At 46.7% G+C, this 18,278-nt stretch overlaps 1 long non-coding RNA gene across 1 annotated transcript in view; it reads left to right on the plus strand.

Moving 5' to 3' along the window:
- The first annotated feature begins 2,253 nt into the window (after positions 1-2,253).
- LOC139056079 (uncharacterized) overlaps positions 2,254-18,278 on the plus strand; it is a 90,627-nt gene continuing 74,602 nt past the window's right edge. The window contains exon 1 of the long non-coding RNA XR_011512141.1: positions 2,254-2,575. This is a non-coding gene — a long non-coding RNA (uncharacterized lncRNA). The remainder of the gene's footprint in view (positions 2,576-18,278) is intronic.

Genomic DNA, 18,278 nt, shown 5'->3' on the forward strand with positions numbered 1-18,278 from the left:
ACACACACTTACCCTGTCAAACCGAGTACCAAACACGAGTTCTGGACCATACATTTGCGCCTAACCAGCTGGTCAACAATATTTTCGACCCACTGTATCTCACTTTTCAGACAAACCCTTTCATATTTTATTTGGTTTGTATTTGAAGAATATCAAGAAGAAATAGAGCAATGAAAACATTCAAGGTCAGGTCTTTCTTATCATGCCAGTTAAAAGGCTAAGCTAACAGACAGATCAAACCTGTCTCTCCGCTAAGGTGACTGGGCAAGTGATCATGCACAGGATGCCATCGTAGTCGTTCTATAGCCATCATTCCAGATTTGTCATCTGACTGTCGTCATGCCCACCGTCGTCACGCCTACAGCGCCGAAGTGACCTAGGTTTCGTAATGGCTCAGGTCCCTACGTATGTCCTCGTGGGCGGGGTGTCGCCATGGTCGTTATATGGTCATCATTGCAGATTTTTTATCCGGCTATCGTCCTGCCATCGTCATCATACCATCGCTGCCATTGCGTTGTCGTCATTCGTTCGTTGTCATACCATCTTCGTAATGCTATTCTGGTCATTTCATCATCGCCATTCTAGCTTCGTCATCCGTCTCTCGTCAAGCTGTCGTCATTAGGCCATCATCGTCGTCATACCGTTCTCATCATAATAATAGTTCGGATACCGCCGTAGCCATTCCATCATCGTCGTAACAGCTTTTTAATTCCAATCTTGTCATGCCGCCGTCATCACACCTTCCACCCCTACACAATTGTCTAAGACGCCTAATAGCTTGGGCCACAGGCACTGTGCTCATGGTCGTGATTGCGTCGTAGTCGACGCATGTCATCTTCATTCCAGCTTTGTCATTTGTCTATTTGACTCGCGTCGTGCCGTCGTTGTCATACAGTGTACATGTATTTGTTGGCATAACATGATCGGGATGCGATTGTGGTCGTTCGATCGTCACCCCTCCAGCTTCTTCATTCGACTCTCGTCATTCGGTCATAATGACGCCATCGTTGTCAGCCCATGGTCGTCATACAGTCATACACTCTAAACACAGTAACCTATAATGTAACTTTTGGGCGCGAGTAACTTATGAAAAAAAGGTTACAAGTAGTTTGTTTTCTTGTTTTTTATACTTTTGTGTCTTCTAAAGGTTACAACATCCAACATGCAAGCAATCTATAGGTTACCATCACGAACCTTTGCGCCCTAACCTATGAGTAGCGCGGTAACTTATGTTTCTAGAAGCAAGCAGCTGCGCATACTGTAGAGAGGACGTTCCTTGCTTGAAGTGCGCAAATATATTTATTTCAGAGGCAGCGTGGGTGTGGTTTTGGCCACAACATAAGTGTTATTACTACAAACTACATACACTTACAATAAAAACACTACAAACACTTTGTGAAAGCCTGCCGCATGAACTCAGTACTGTCGTTTTGGATGGCAGTTACAAGCAGACTTGCGCGTGATTAAAAGTCTGGCTTCTGCGTCGAAAGAAGCTGTCACATTCAACGAAATGGTAGTATTTTGCGGCTCAGTATGCTACAGCACAGCTTGATTATTCGGTCCATAAGTGAGTTACAAAACGAGGTCCATGTGATATTTATTCTAAGCCCGCTCTTACGGCGGGTCGAGATGATTTACCTCTCAAATAAATTTCATTTTTGCAGGAAGAAAAACTAGCGCAGAGGGCAGACACTAGATACATAGGACTACGAGAAAAACCGTCGTTCTCTGTTTTGCTATACTGTGTCTCCATCCTCTGCGCTGGTTTATATTCCTACAAATATGCACCAACTCGTACAGCTCTCCACTTTAAGTGACGTAACATCGCAATTCGTTCAATACACACGTAATATCTAGGCATGATACAATACAGCTTTTGTGTCTTCTTCGCCATGTAAGCCAAAATGCGTTAAACACCGTCGCAGTTAATGTTCTAATAGCACAGACAGAGAAGGGCAGCACCTGAGAGGGCGGCAGAAAATGTAACCGGATGTGCGAGGCCGAGTGCGCAACTCGACGAGCTGTTTTGTTACATTCCGCCGGGCCTTCGAATATTTCAGTCGACAAAGCGAGTCGGAATTAAACTAAAATGAGAACAACAAGCATGCGAGAAGCGGGTAACTGTAAGGAGAGGTGCTCAAAATATCGCACGACGGTCGCTCCGATACGCGCTAGACGCGCATGCGCAAAGAAACCACGGAAGTCTAGACTGCGGGAAGGCGCCACGGCGCAGGCGCCGCCCGGGCTGCTTCGTACGCGTCGTTTGAACCGTTCAAACCGCTCGGCTGTGCCGTCTTCATTCTATGGCGGAGCCGAGCCGCTTTCTGGCGGCGTTTCTTCTCTGCTTTGTTCGGCATTTTGAAGTCTTTTGCTTTGTGTGTGCGCGCGACAAAATCTGTAATGGCGCTAAGCAGCAGGGACTTGTGGAATGTACTGCCCGGCAGCTGCAACGAACCTTTTTGCGACTGTCGGCGGCACATCGTTGTGTGTTCGTCGGAGGACACAGCAGAGAACGCAAGCCGTTCCGACTATTGAAATCACTGTCCACGTGCCCATGGCAGATATACAGAGTTGGGTAAGTGCCCTTTGTTTCAGAGCCGCATTTACGGCGTGCAAGGTCTTCGTTGGCTTAATGCTTCTCAAATCGAGTGCATGCGTTGCTTTCCAAAGCGGGCTTGTTTGCAGAGCTCTTTTCGCACTGCAAATCGTTATATAATATGAGCTCAGACTTATAGTGCATTATGTGCAGCACTTATTGTGATAGATATTTGCTCTATAGTACATGTACACTAAATAAAAAAAACTACTTTACAAATATAGTGCCTTGACCATATAGCCATACACATCACCTGTATAACGTAAGTTTTTTTTAGTATTGCCTAGACTCAGGAAGTCAGGCTACATTGTCTAATGGTAAGCGTCGTTGTGGGAGGTATGCGTTGGTATTGTGGTTAAGGTAAATTATGTATTTATGTCTCTTGTCAGTGATATTAAAGGCGGCGAGCATTTTTGTATATCTTTGTTTGTCTTGTCTGTTGACCTCTCTTTTCGATGGGTATTATTCGTGCACGTCAAATGCGGAGTCCACGCGAGTCCTGTATTTCGTGACCCTGAACAAAAACCAAGGACATTTTTAATAAGGGATTTTACCAAAAGCATTGCGCGCCGTCCAAAGGTTACAGGTGCTCTAGCAAGTAACCTATGTTTTTCTGAAGGTTTTATTCCTTCGTAAAGGTTACATTAAAAAAAAAGCATGTAACCTATATAAAAAAGTAACCTTTTCATTTGTAACCTTTCCAAAGGTTAAAAACTTAAAGGTTACATTGTTGTAACTTTTATGTTAAAGGTGCACAAGAATGTGAAAATGTGCACCTTTGCAAAGCTTACTACTGTGTTTAGAGTGTAGTCACGCATTCATTCTCACAGAGTCGTCGTGAAGCAGTAATGGTCTTTGCATCAGTGTCATTGTAGCGTCGTAATCGAACTCTCGTCGAGTCGTCGTTTCACTCAAGCATCGTCACAGAGTCGTTGTCATGCCATTGTCTTCATGCTTCGTCATTAACCCATTGCCACCATGCTGTCGTCATTATACTGCCTGCTTCGTTTGATTGACGTCATAACACCTTCGCAATTCTATCGTAATCATGCTTTAGTCACTTAATCGTGACTAGGTGGAAGTTTTCATGTCATCGACATCATTGCGTCATCACCAGACAGCCGCTTTCATGCACCCGTTGTCGTGCAGTTATCATATCATTCCGCCATGCTTGTGCCGCCGTCGCTGTAACAACTTTTTTATACGGTTGTCATCATACCGTCGCCGTCACGCTCTTGTCGTCATAAATTCGTCATTATACCATTGTCTTTATGCCGGTGTTGTCAAGCTGTCCTCTTTGCACCATTGGGATCATTTAATTGTCTTTGTTTTGTTGTCATCACGTCGTCATTGAATACCACATTTGGGTTTCCATCGACGTCATTCCATTTTCGTTATTCCGTCGTCAGAACTGCGCAGTCGTCATGAAATTTTCCTCTCTTGGTCACGCTCATTGGCGCCTCTCGTAAAACGAATGTCACTGTAGGCTGGACTGATAACGGATCAAGTGTTTATAGTATACAGCTGAACAAATACCTGGGCACTGCAATATTCCTGGCAATACTGCAGCGGACGCAGCTGCGAATCGAGCGCACAATATCGCAGAGACCACCAATCTTCCCCTGTTGCGTAGTGAAGTCCGTCTGATCCTGCGACAGATTTCTTGTCGTCTCAGCAAAACTACCTGGTTTGACCAGCAAACTAAAAACTCATACTCATTAGACCCATGTATAAACTTATCAATGCCGGAAACTCTAAGAAACAACAGAAAATTTGAAACTTTGGTACACCGGCTGCGTCTTGGTACTGCATTTACGAGACACTTCTTGTACAGAATAAAACGTGTCTCTAGTCCGCAGTGTTCTTGTGGCCATCCAGACGAAGATGTGCACCATCTTCTTCTCGAGTGCTCGAAATACGATACACAAAGAACGGTACTGCAAGCTAATTTGTTTATATTAGACAGAAGACCATTCACTCTAAAAAAGATACTTGGCCCATGGCCAACTGCGGGCCTTCAAAAAAGAGCGCTTCTTGCTCTGAAAAAGTTTTTAGAGGACACCAACATTTTGGGTAAATATTAAGTATTGGATAATCCGAATACGCTAAATGAGTTTCATAAACGTTGTTCGTGGTGCATAGTTGGTTTACGTGGTGATCGCAACTTTTACGCAATACGTATAATTCTGTCCTGTGCTTGGAGTGTATTACAAGTGTTGTTTTGTGTTTTGGCTGTTCAAAACATCGGACTTCATATATGCGTACGTGGACTGAACTCATGCACAGAACTTTGGGACTCATGTACTGTAATTTGCGACTCATGGACTGTATATTTTTTATTGATCCGGTGTTCTACTGAGTGTTATATTCAGTGTCGCTATTCTCCCTTTTTGCTTAAATTTGTTTCGTCAGCCAAGTGACAAGTAGTAGCCGGTGCCACCACATAAAGGCGCCAACCTCTCCTAACATTCACTTCAATAAAAAAAAAAGTGGGTCTCAGAATGACTATTACTAGAAAACCAGAAATACATAAGCATTACTTAGAGGCCGACTTCGATAACCGAAGGCATTTGCTATGGATCCCGGCACACACTGGATCGAGCACCCCCAACGAAGCGGCTCACCGCGTTGCTCGAGGCCTCACTCACCGAGCATCATTGGAGGAAGATCCCCCGCAGGGTACTGCGAACGTCTGGGCGTGGGAAGATCGTATGAACAGGTTCCACGACATCACGACACACTATCAGTTACAAAGATGCGTATACCTATTCCGTCACGCTAGTTTAGACAGGACGCAAGCAGTACACTTCAGATAATTACGAACGGATTCCTACAGAAACCCCAGACTCATGCACGCCATGTATCCAGACATGTACACTACAAACATATGCACATCATGTGGCGAGGTTGCCACACTTAATCACATGTTATGGGATTGTCAGCACTTAACAAACGAGTCGGGTAGTGCCGACCCATTCGTCTCTTCTACCGCCAGCCACCGCTCGGGCTGGAAGGCCGCACTGCTCAGCTCGAACCTGACAGCACAACTCTGGGCCGTCCAGCAAGCCGAGGGAGCCGCTTCGAGACAGGTCTTGGAATCGCGTACGCGGCGGGTGCCCAGACCCACCAAAAGGATGCCGGACTCAAATCTTACTGATTTGAAAATAAAGTTTACGCGCTCTCTCTCTCTATCTCTCTCTCAACAATATCGTGTGCTAGAATGATTGAATGTAAATCGCATTACCTTCGATAGTCATCGTGAGAGGGGTACTGCCGAATTTTTTTCCTAATGCGAAATGTTTTTATTGTGCAGAAATATTCTGCAGATCCAAGTCACGCGTTGGAATTGACAGGAAACGAAGCTTTCGTGAAAAGGTTAATAAAACACCCGAAATTTGCCCTTTTGGTTCCTTTGATTTTGGCACAAAGACACCCAGACGTGTCCAAAACCTTCCGAGAGGTCGGACGCTGCCAGGGCACATCGCCTACTTGCACGCAAAACGTCACAAGATCTCTGGAGTTCAGGTGCCTTCAATTGCCGGTTGCATAAACTGCACCCCAAGATACGGCTACAACTGCCACTCTAGCCTTTTTCGGGCGAAACAGCCTTGCTTGGGCCGCTTGTGGCCAGGCGTGGCGTTCACGAATGCCTACTCTAATCGTACGCAAATGGCCGAGAGCCCGGTGTGTGACTGGTGTGGGTGCGAGGAAACCATTGAACACCTTTTGTGTACCTGCCCTCGCTACGATTTACAACGCTTCTCTCTGCGGGCAGCATTTAACCAACTGGACTCAAGACCGTTGTCCGAGTCAAAGATACTCGCACCGTGGCCACACGCGTCACTGGCACGAAAAGCGATTCGTGCACTAGTACAATACTTGAAGTGCACCGGCTTAAAAGACCGCTCGTAATGTCGCTGTGCACCCACCCACACGCACTCAGTGCTTACTCTCTCCCTTGTTTCCTCTTTTTTTTTATCTTCTCATTTCCCCCACCCCCAGTGTAGGGTAGGTAACCGGGTGCTGGTCTGGTTGACCTCCCTGCCTTCCCTGTCCTTTCTCTCTCTCTCTCTTGGCGTAAAGGAATCTGCCGCGCAATTAGCTATTTCTCACCGGTGCAATGCAATGTAATAAATCTTATGTTACCTTGAATTACTTCCCTTCTTCCCATTTATATTATATTTACGGGGTGCTTCTTGGTCGACTGTTCGTTGCGGGTATCTGGCATATAGTATGAAAATTATAATCTATCAACAAGCGGCGATCATATCAACGTGAGTGCTAATTCGCTATGGGAGAAATTGTTCATCGGACATGATATACTTTTGGTGAGTGGAAATGGCGGCTCTTTTTTTTCCAATCGTGCTGTTAAAAACGGCTATTGTTACAAGCCGCTCGTATTTCGAATGTGTAGTTTCGCATGAAAGCTCTTTTGTATCCACATTAAATTGAATAGGCTTCTTCAGAATTATGTATATGTTTCAAGTACCTTGAACTTTTCCAAACGGAACCAGAGAGAGAGAGGAGTATAGGAAGGCAGAGATTTTAACCATTCAAGAGTCTAGTTGGCTACCCTACTCTAGGGGAAAGGAGCAAGGGAAGAGAGATCAGGGAAAGAGAAGGTGTGGAGACGTGTACGGACAGTACTTCAGTTAAAGCCACTCGCCCAAACTAGACGTTCTGAGAAAGCACAAAAGTGCCTTCGCTGCCTTCTGAGCCGACGATCGGTGGGGAGGCAGAAAGGGCGGGACGGCGGGACGAAGAGCCACTAACTACACCTTTAATCAACTACATCAAACCTGTTCTATGCGAGAAAGAAGAAATTCACACATGGCGTCCTCAGTAAGCATTTGCGGTCGCGTGGAACTCGGTCTGGTCGCTTTCACCGGATCCTAGCACCTACCAGTCTCACATGTAGTGCAATTTGCACTAAATTACAGCGCCTAAGAGAGAGAGAAAATGATAAAAGAAAGGCAGGGAGGTTAACCAGGACTGAGCCCGGTTGGCTACCCTACACTGGGGAAAGGGAAAGGGGGACGGAAAGATAAAAGAAGAGAAAGTCCACTGGAGATATCAGTCGGTCACTCAGTCCAAATCACAGGCGCTCACTCAATCCGGTCGCTTTCAAATATCGCAGCAGCGCTTTTGTGGCCTTTTGTAGCTGCGATATGCGAGGCCATGGTCCCAGGATCTTCTTCAAGGTGAACGGCTTCCCATCTAGCTGATTGAGAGCTGTGCAGAGGTCTTGCCTTGCGTTTTCATAAGATGGGCAGTAGCACAGTAGGTGTTCTATGGTTTCCTCGACACCGCAGGCATTGCACTCGGCGCTATCAGCCATTCCAATCAGAAATGCATAAGCATTTGTGAATGCGACTCCCAAACGTAAGCGGCACAGCACTGTTTCCTCATTTCGCCGAAGACCTGGTAACAGCCGCAGTTGCATAGAGGGATCGAGGGAATGCAAGCGATGGTGAGTGAATTCAGATGTGTGCCACTTCTCCATTGTCAAAGAGTGCGCTAACTTGCCTAAGTGTTGGGCTGCGTCGGTCCGCGATAAAGGTATTGAAACAAGGGTTGCTGCCTCGTGTGCTTTTCTAGCAGCTTCGTCAGCGAGGTCGTTGCCGGAGATACCGCAATGACCAGGCAGCCACTGAAACACGACGTCGCGTCCTTTCGCGATCATGAGATGGTGCATTTCTCGTATCTCCGACACGAGTTGTTCACATGACCCGCGACGAAGAGATGCCAGAAGACATTGTAAGGCCACCTTGGAATCGCAGAATATAGCCCACCGATTAGCCGGTTGGTTATTAATATAATCAACGGCACCTCGGAGGGCAACAAGCTCCGAACCAGTCGATGTTGTCAAATGAGAAATCTTGTATCGGATGCTTAGTGATCGTGATGGTATAACCACTGCACTGGTGGAGCTGGTCTGAGTGCAAGAGCCATCCGTATATATATGTATTCGATCAAAGTAGAAAGTCTGCAAACAATCCAGAGTTGCTTGCTTCAAGGCCAAGGTAGGCAGGTCGGTCTTCTTTCTTATTCCTGGAACCGTAAGACGCACTTGAGGTTGTTTTAAACACCATAAAGCTGAGGTTGAACGTGCAGAGGGTGTGAAACCCGATGGTAAGGAGGCACGATGGATGCTGACCTTGTTGGAGAAGGACGCCTGTGGTCGTCGTTCCGGCAGGCACGCAAGAGAGCTTGACTGCATCCGTGAAACATGACGAACATGGGCTCTAAGCGTTTCGGTACTAATGTAAGTCGTGATCGGATGGTCTTGAGCCATTATAATGGTTCCAGCTGTTGAGGCGCTGCGCGGAAAGCCTAGGCAAACACGTAGTGCCTGCGCCTGCACGCTCTGAAGTTCTCGAAGATTTGACTTGCATGTTTTAGCAAGCACGGGAGAACTGTAGCGTAGGAATCCGATGAACAGCGATCCATATAACTGTAGCATGGAGCCCACTGATGATCCCCATGTTTTGCCGGCGATGAACTTGAAGACGTGAACAATAGATGTGAGCTTCTTCTTTAAGTGGGCAACATGAGGGCTCCAAGTGAGGTCTCGGTCTACAATGACGCCCAAAAACCGGTGATTTCTCTTGTAGGAGATAGGCTGACCATTGATGCATACCGGATAAGGAGTCATCGCTTTTCGTGTAAAAGCGACTGACGCACATTTTTCTGTTGAGATGGTAAGGCCTTGTGCGTGAAGGTAGTCAGATGCCTGTGTTGCCGCTTTCTGTAGCCGTGCGCGAACCTGCAGGCGAGTGACCGCTGATGTCCAGATGCAGATGTCGTCGGCGTAGATGGAAACACTCACTGTTTCCGGTAGGGATTCGGCCAGCCCAAGAAGCGCTGCTATTGAAGAGAACAGCAATTTACAATAGGCAGCGAGGCACTGGAAGTCGTAAGGGAATACACCTACTTGGGGCAGGTAGTGACGGCGGATCCGGATCATGAGACGGAAATAATCAGGAGAATAAGAATGGGCTGGGGTGCGTTTGGAAGGCATTCTCAGATCATGAACAGCAGGTTGCCATTATCCCTCAAGAGAAAAGTATATAATAGCTGTGTCTTACCAGTACTCACCTATGGGGCAGAAACCTGGAGGCTTACGAAAAGAGTTCTACTCAAATTGAGGACGACGCAACGAGCTATGGAAAGAAGAATGATAGGTGTAACGTTAAGGGATAAGAAAAGAGCAGATTGGGTCAGGGAACAAACGCGAGTTAATGACATCTTAGTTGAAATCAAGAAAAAGAAATGGGCATGGGCAGGGCATGTAATGAGGAGGGAAGATAACCGATGGTCATTAAGGGTTACGGACTGGATCCCAAGGGAAGGGAAGCGTAGCAGGGGGCGGCAGAAAGTTAGGTGGGCGGATGAGATTAAGAAGTTTGCAGGGACGGCGTGGCCACAATTAGTACATGACCGGGGTTGTTGGAGAAATATGGGAGAGGCCTTTGCCCTGCAGTGGGCGTAACCAGGCTGAAGATGATGATGATGAAGAAGCGCGAGGTTGAAAAGAATAGGGCTTAGAACACCGCCTTGGGGAACGCCTCGGCATGTGTAGTGGTCGCTAGTTGGACCATCTTCTGTTCGTACGAACAAGGACCTTTGTGTCAAGTAGTTACTGACCCATCGATATACTCGTCCTCCTAGTTCAATTGTCAAAAGTGCGTCTAGAATGGTTTGATGGAAAACGTTGTCGTAAGCGCCTTTCACGTCAAGAAAGAGTGCTACTGATAATCGCTTCCGATATTTTTGTTGTTCCACAGATGTTACTAGATCGATGACATTGTCAATCGATGAACGACCCCGTCGAAATCCCGCCATAGAGTCAGGGTATATCTTGTGGTGTTCAAGGTACCATTCGAGACGCATGAGGATCATACGTTCCATGAGTTTCCCGACGCAGCTGGCAAGAGCTATAGGCCGATATGATGCCAGTTCGAGCGGTGATTTTCCTGCTTTTAGAAGCGGTACCAGGCGGCTGCGTTTCCATTCCTGTGGGACGACACCATCTTGCCATGAACTATTAAAAACGCTGAGGAGTTCTCTTCGTGCTTCTCTGCCTAGGTGGCGCAAAGCAGTATATGTTATGCCATCGGGCCCTGGTGAAGACGAACACTTACAGAGCGCCATAGCAGCTTCTAGCTCTTCCATAGAGAATGGAGCGTCCATACTTGCATCTCGTGGACAGGGGATGTTGCCTAGAGCCATGTCAGGGACTAAAACTGTGCCGCCGGCGACGTTCGCACAAAATTCCTCTGCGACGTCTATCTCACAGCGGTTTTGATAGAGAGCAAGGGCGTTGAATGGGTGTCGTTGCTGGGGACTTGAGCAAAGACCCCGTAGGGTACGCCATACACAGGACAATGGCTTGCGGGGGTCTAGTGAGTCGCAAAAACATTTCCATCTTTGATCCGCTAGCTTATCCATGCGGCGTTTGATCTTCTTTTGCATGCGCCGAGCTTCTCTGAGGTCAAGAATTGACTTCGTGCGCCTGTATCTCCTTTCAGCTCGGCGACGTAGTGCACGAAGCCTTTCCAATTCAATGTCATTCTCTGTACGCTTTGATGGATGTGTGAAGCAGCGTGTACAATCTTGCATAGCGTCCGCAATTGTGTCTTCTGATCTGCGTGCAATATGTGTCTTGCATGTGTCTTCTACGCGATCTTGAAAGACTGACCAGTCGATTTGGCGAGAAACAACCGGTAATGTGGCGTCTAGTCCATCAATTCTCACATAGGTCGGGATATGATCACTTCCATGGGTTTCAATATCAGTAAACCACTGCACGCTCAAAGTCAGGCAACGTGACACCAAAGTCAGGTCAAGGCAGCTACTGTACGTAGTTCCTCGCAGAAAAGTCGGGCTTCCGTCATTTAGAAGACACAGGTTGTGGCCTGATGCAAAGGATACTAGTGACCTGCCCCTCGAATTTATCCTGGAGCTTCCCCATATATGGTGGTGAGCGTTGAAGTCCCCTGTTATTATCCAAGGACCGGGAGTAGCAGCCAAAATATATTCCAGTCTTTTTCTATCAAACTGACTTGTTGGGGAAAGGTAGACGCCAATAAGAGTAAAAGACAGCTTCTTCTTTTAGAGCGCAGCTCTTTGGCATCCGTTCCTGGGTTTCGCGTCGTCGTCGTCGTCGGCGTCGTCGTCGGCGTTGTCGTCGTCGTCGTCGGCGTCGACCTCGTAACCAGCTCGCCGACGAATCTGCTGCTCCGCCGCCGCGCATGCGCGGCGGCGGAGCAGCAGATTCGTCGGCGAGCTGAGGATGATGATGATGGCGAGCTGAGGATGATGACATTCGAGGATGATGGAAGGGAGGAGGAGAGACTGTCGAGGAGGACTGGCTACACAAATGGCTCTTTGGCGACCGTTCCTGGGTTTCGCGTCGTCGTCGGCCTCGTAACCAGCTCGCCGACGAATCTGCTTCGCCGCCGCGCATGCGCGCTGTCGGCTCTCCGGGCGAGGGAGGATGATGGAAGGGAGAAGGAGAGACTGTGGAGGTGGGCTGGCTACACAAATGGCTCTTTGGCGTCCGTTCCTGGGTTTCGCGTCGTCGTTGGCGTTATCGTCGGCCTCGTAACCAGCTCCGCCCCCCTTTCATCCCCCCAGCGCTAGCAGCGACCGACTGATACCGCTTTCGTGAGTCCGCTACCGCACTCACGAAAGACGTCGTGCGCTTCCTGCAACTCGCATTAACCGTCCATCGATCCACACCGATGTTAGTAGTGGGGGACTTTAATGTTGACATAAAGACAAACAGCAATTTCCTAACACTTATGCGGGAGAACATCCCGTTCCTCTCACTCGTAACGCGTCCCACGGCTGTGACAACCTCGCGAGGCACTTGTATAGATCTCGTCTTTGAGAATCAAGCATTGGTGTACCAAGTCGAACATATATCAGTCTATTTCTCCGACCACAAAGCTTCCTTCATGACTGTCAAGAACTTTTAGTGGAGTCTTTGTTAAAGGAATACGTGTGAAAAATAAAAAAAAATTCTGTGATAGCGCATACATGTGTTGCTCTATTTCTTTGCCTCAATCTATCGAAAAGGTGAAACAGCTTATTTGCTGCGCTCAAATTTCGCATTAGGAAGTAACGTAATCGTCGGTAATTTTTTCACAGTAACACAGACGTATTGGTTACCATCGTGTGGCGCTACTTGTTGGGAAAAGTACGTAAGGTCCTTGCGAATGCAGACCAGAACCTTACTGCTACGGACACACGTGTTGGAAACAAAAGATTCATATCCCGATAGTCTTATGGAGGCTGATAAGTTCGGTTCACAGATGACCAGTATAGGGAAATGGTTTGCAAATACGAACTGTCGAAAATCCGAAATACGGGACCTCAGGCCTCTCGCATTCCATTGGAATATGGAGGCACTTCTCACATCATCCCGGAACGATCGTTTTTGTTGTCGATGAGCCATGTTTCTGCTGTAGATGTTCTCAAGCACTGGACTTCTGAAGGCTCGCCAGAACCGGACTGATGGCATCCAGCACTTGCAATGCACTTCGAGCTGTTGGTGTCTGTAGCTTGTCCAGAAGAACACGAATAGCACTGACCAGAGAGCTGATCATAACAACAATTTGTTGATCTTGGTCCGCCAATTTATCAGGAACAGACGAAGTGTCCCCTGCTGTAGAAGTATCACTTCGCTCAGTAGGAACATGTAGCTTCGGGAGTGCAGGCCACGCGTCAGCAGCCGTGCTGTTCGATGCACCCTTGTCCTTTGAGCTGACGGCGTTTGGCCTGGGCGGAAGAGTGGGTGGTGATATACGTGTGTGGCGTTCTGCAGAGGCTTTGGAGGCTCTTGATCGACGTCGGCGACGTGATCGTCGTCGCTTAATAGATGCTGCTGCTTCTCGGTGAGACGAGTGGTCTCTAACCATTTTCTTCAATATTTGCATTTCCTTTCGAATCAAACGGCATTCCTTCGAAGATGCATCGTGAGGGCCGCTGCAGTTTGTACACTTCAGCACACTGGCCTCGCACGTGTTTGTGGTGTGGGGCCCAGTGCAGCGAGAACAGACGGTAGTGTTATTGCACACACTACTGACATGGCCAAGCTTCATGCACTTCCAGCACTGCAGTGGTTTTCGTGTAAAGGGGCGAACTGCGTGTCGGAAGTGGCCCACTTTTACATGCGATGGGAGGGATTCGCCCTTAAATATGACCTTCACACACCGTGACGTGCCGAGACGAAACGCGTTTGTGATGATGGTGTTCTCTGTCGCTGGCTTGATTAAGATTGACAGATCGGAGTCGACAATGGTCTCGTCAACATCGTAAATTACGCCAGTACGGACTTGTTTGCCCAGCGGAATATAAGGGCGGACTTTCATCCCGCCAAGTTCCGTGATCTTGCGCAAGGAATCCAACGCAGCCGCGTGTTCTACGTCAATCGCTAGCACGTTCTTACGGGTGTTCACTCTGATGTCTTTGATTTCGTTTGGAACCAGCGCCTCTAGATGAGAAGACACGGCTTGCCTGTTGAGGCGTCTCAGGTTGTCAGTGGCGAGAACTGGCGAGAACAGGATGGTGAGCTCCTCGGTGTCCCGCGAAGATCTCACGGTGGACTCACTCGAATTCGATGATGCGCTGAGAAATCTTCGCTTTGCTTTACGACTTCGCACCAGCTCGAAGGCGTCGTCACAAGAATCTTCACCGCTGATATAGGACTGCATGGTGTCGTCGCTGTCCGTGTCGCTCTCGGTGCCGTTGCGCTTCCTTGTCGGCAGTGCCGCCGCGGGCACTGCCGAGTCCGGCGGACGCGCGTGAGGCTCCATCTCCATCGCAGTTAAGGAGGAAATAGCAGTCCACTAGCAAAGTCTAGAAAATTCACAAAATGAGCAGAGCTGGAAGAGCCGGCGTTCTGCCTGAAAGACACTTCGTCGTCCTAAGAGAATGCCCACTAAAATAATAGCCTGAATCACAGTAAAAAGTCGTGAACGCTGCGTAAAAAAGTAGGAATGGCTACCAGGGAGAAATATTGCCGAGCACTCAACAATGCGATTGCCATTCTTTCGTTTCTTTTTCTAGAACATTTGTACACTGCACATTCGAGCTCGTTCAGTCATGGAAATTGGCGGAGAGCGTTCAGACAATAGAGCTCCTGCTCGAAAAGAGACAGTGCGCTGTGATGTATAAGTTGCACGGGCAAACAATTGTTCACAGATGCTGTGCACGTGCTCTAGTTTTCTTCATGCGTTCACATTCAAATATTTATTGAAATATTTTGTTGTTTCCTAGGACAACCTGGAGTACAAGCAGTCTCGACATGCCTTCACTAAAACGTCGACATTGCTTGTAGTGGCAGCAAGCCGGCCTAAATTAGACATGATAATATTAAGCTGCTTATGATTAAACCTTAATAAATTCAGGATCTCCCGTTTGAAAACAGCAGTCAGTTTTTACTTTTTTTGTTTGTGAATAAAACTACAAATGTTGCGTTATAACTAAGCGACGCGCCCAAATGTGATGTCATTAAGACTTTCTTCTGTAAAATCTGACATCAGATTTCCTGACGTAAAATTCTGGTTCCTTCTTTGCTGGCTTTAGTGATAAGATGCGCAGGCCCCTCCTTCCTTTCCCCGTGTCATTTGTGGATGGCTCATCATGTGCACGGTTTAAAACGCTTTTACATTTGATGCCTAGGGCTGGGCATGTTGCTTTTTATATTGTGGGACGTGGAGAATACTCATTGCATAGGAATGCATGTGTCTTTTCTATAGGTGATGAAGCACTGGGAAATGTTTTTAAGAGGAGAAAGCTCAGCAGAAAATAAAAAAAAATCTTAGTGGGAAATATTGTCATGTTGTAATTGCATGTTATTAAACGAATAGCTTTCTTTTGTTCATGTTATTATTGTGCCAAGAAAAACGGGGACAATGGAGGCAGTCCACAACACATGCTCATATTCCTAACTGGTTTAACATGACAGATGCTACAAGGAAATAGCTGACCGAGGTACAGTTATCATCGAATATAACGTGGAGTGAACGGGGAAACAATAAGTAAAGGTTACAAAACACTGTATTCCGTGTTTCAGCATTCAACGTACCATGTTACACAAATAGAAAAACTCGTGATCTGTGAGGGCTATTGATGGATGGCTTATGCATTCGTTTTCTAGTTTTGTAATATAACACACTTGCAGTATATCGAGGTTTAATTGTTAGCTTCCCCTTGTGAGGGTCTGTGCACTTGAAAACGCTGCGGTGCGTTTGAACTCTGGTCAATGAATAGCCAGGCACGAAAGGGCTGAGTTTTATAGTGACAGTTCGTGTTCCTGAAGGCATGCGCTGACGCACCTTCAAGTGTGTTCCACTTATTATTTTACGCACGACAATGGTATCTGGTCAACAATTCCTGCATTACAAGGAACATTGGAATAAGTGTGCTGCCTTTAGCATCCACCTGCACGTGCGGAACAAAACTTTCAGGAGCCTGCACCCAGGTGGCAAGAAGTTCCCTCCCTTGTCTGCGTTTTTCACGGCACACTTATAACATGAATTCGAACCTGCTTGCCCGACTTTCCATGATTGTTTTATGTTTGCCGTTTCGGTTGTTTTCCTGAATGGCGGGTCCGTCGATTGGTCGATGGCTAGTGCTCGGCTGTCGTACTCGGCAAGGAAAACGTTCATTCTCTCACTCCTTTGCTCTCGGTTGCTCATTTTGGTTCATTCGCTCATCATTTTTCGTTCGGGCTATCCGCTCACATTGACAATCATCCAAAGGCTACTGAACAATTTTTGACAAAAAAGTGCTCAACTTACTGTACACTATAGCCTCCTTCAATAATTCTAGTTAAGCATGAGGCCACCAAGTAACAATAATGCCTAAAAACATGAAAGCAAACACTCTTCACGAATAGTCGAGTCTTTTTATTAGAACTGACTTAAAAGTTTCCTAAAGAATGCGTCGATCTTTAGCAAATCTCGAATTCGAGATACCCACTGTGGTTACTTAGCGGGTGTGGTGTTGAGCTGCTAAGCACAAGGTCGCGGCATCGAAACCCGGCCACGGCGGCCTCATTTAGATGGGGGCAATAACACCCATGTACCTAAATTTAGACGCACGTTAAAGCGCCACAAGTGGTCAAAATTTATGGAGTCCTGCGGCGTGCTTCATAATCAGATCGTGGTTTCGGCACATAGAACCCAATAATTCAATTTTTTGTCGTGTTCCGGGATTGTTCATAACTCAAAAAAGCTACCTCCCTAAAATAGGCCCGAAACACCTTTTCTGTAAACCTCATCAACAGGCTTGAACAAGTGAGATGCCTTTCAAGGAGTATGTTTTCAAATTTATTTCTAAATGTCCATAGCATTAGCCAACATATAAAGATGGTAATATTCACTCCCACATAGCTCATCAGTTCCTCTCAACTGGTGATGCACAAATAGCTAAATGCACAAATGTCTAGCGTATCTCTAGTTCTCCACTTTACCCGTTAGGATTTTGCTTATAGGTTAACGGCGGGCTGACGTTTTGAGGTTACATAGACCGGAGGCATCGGGCAGCGACAAAAAAGCGGTGAGAGAATCGGCTAGACTCATGGACAATCATCCCTTCCCTCTATTTATATTCCGGCAAGGCATACATCTGCGCGAGAGCAAGATGGCCCGTAATTCATTGCCAGAAACAATCGCGCAATACCAGGTGTACAGGCCGTTGCCGCTATTTTAACGTCATCGATGACGCCACATACATTATCAGGTGCATGTGCCTCGTAAGCTACCGGAGCGAGTCTGCAATCTATTGTGAACTTTTGTGTTCTTCTCGTGCTTCATTTCCCTTTTTCACAGTCCAGGGTTGCCCAACGGGATCAGCCTGGTTAATCTTTTCGTGCTTTTTTTCTCTCTATAATCTATTTGGCTAAATTGTAGAATACATCTGCATACAGTCCAGTAATGTTTGGCACGCGATGCTATATGCAGCAGTATTTCCCACCGTGTTTAAAACGTGTTTCATGAACTTTTATGAATAATGTTTCAGGCCCGAAGCAAAATTATTTTTTTGTTACTTTTGACGGGAAAGTGTCACTAAAAGTGTCACTAAAGGAGGATTGTAGAAAGAACGCAGCAGACACAGAACATTCACAATAGCTTTTAGGGACGAGCGTCCGGCGCTATACAGAAAGCTGCAAATTGAGTTGGCATAATAATATGCATATTTCAGGGTCTCATTGCAGCTCAACGTGTAAAGAATTGACAATACTTACACAATAACTACAGCTGTGCTCGCCAACAAGTTTCATTTCAGGCTTCTTGAAAGCGCAAGGAAGATCTCAGTTGCTTAGATAAAATCCTAAAGTATAGATCGTCTGGTTTTGCAAATTGACATCATTTTTGTGCGATTATTTCTGTTTAAAAGAAGCTGCCTACCTTTTGATTTCTTGTGGAAATGCAGAAGCAAAGGACATTTTTAATTATTTCTGCCACAACACTCTTTGTGGCAATGGTGGTTGCCGAAAGAAGTGAGTATATTATTGTGGAATTTGCTGATAATTAAAAAAATTTAAGCTGCTGCATAAGGTTCCTAAAATGCAAGTTTTTGATGAACAGAAGCATTCATGCCCGCTCGCCAACGAGTAACGTGTTCTATTAGCATTGCTGTGCTCGCTGTAGCACAATGCACTCTATTT

Source organism: Dermacentor albipictus, chromosome 2 (assembly GCF_038994185.2).
Source record: "Dermacentor albipictus isolate Rhodes 1998 colony chromosome 2, USDA_Dalb.pri_finalv2, whole genome shotgun sequence".
NCBI lineage: Eukaryota > Metazoa > Arthropoda > Arachnida > Ixodida > Ixodidae > Dermacentor > Dermacentor albipictus.